The following is a 319-nucleotide window of genomic DNA, read 5'->3' as shown; positions in this document are numbered from 1 at the left end:
GGGAAGTTGTCGGCGCGAGGCGCGGAGTGAGCGGGGCGCGAGCCACCGGCGCCCAAGTAGTAACAACTTTGCCGCCTGGGTGGGTGCGCGCTCCGGGGAGGAGGGAAGTGAGCTCGGGAGAGTGGGGCGAGGGCGCTGGGGAGGGAGGGTCTTCAGAGCAGGCAGGACCCGGACCTGAACGGCCCGCGGGGAAGGGGGAGAGGCGGCGCGGGGGGAGATGTCTGCACCGCCCGCGTGGTGTGCGCGAGAGGGCGAGGGCGCGGGCGTCTACTCTACTTTGCCTCCTGCGGCTCTGGCATATTTATGGGGATCCCCGATG

General features: G+C 70.5%; 1 protein-coding gene across 1 annotated transcript in view; it reads right to left on the bottom strand.

The window, feature by feature from the left end:
• Window positions 1-319, bottom strand: part of SLC4A4 (solute carrier family 4 member 4) — a 493683-nt gene that overhangs the window by 445952 nt on the left and 47412 nt on the right. The window lies entirely within an intron of this gene.

The sequence above is a fragment of the Tupaia chinensis genome, unplaced genomic scaffold (assembly GCF_000334495.1).
Source record: "Tupaia chinensis unplaced genomic scaffold, TupChi_1.0 Scaffold000086_1, whole genome shotgun sequence".
In the NCBI taxonomy this organism is placed as follows: Eukaryota; Metazoa; Chordata; class Mammalia; order Scandentia; family Tupaiidae; genus Tupaia; species Tupaia belangeri.
Note: the sequence above shows the minus strand (reverse complement) of the source record. Positions and strands in the feature narration are given on the sequence as shown.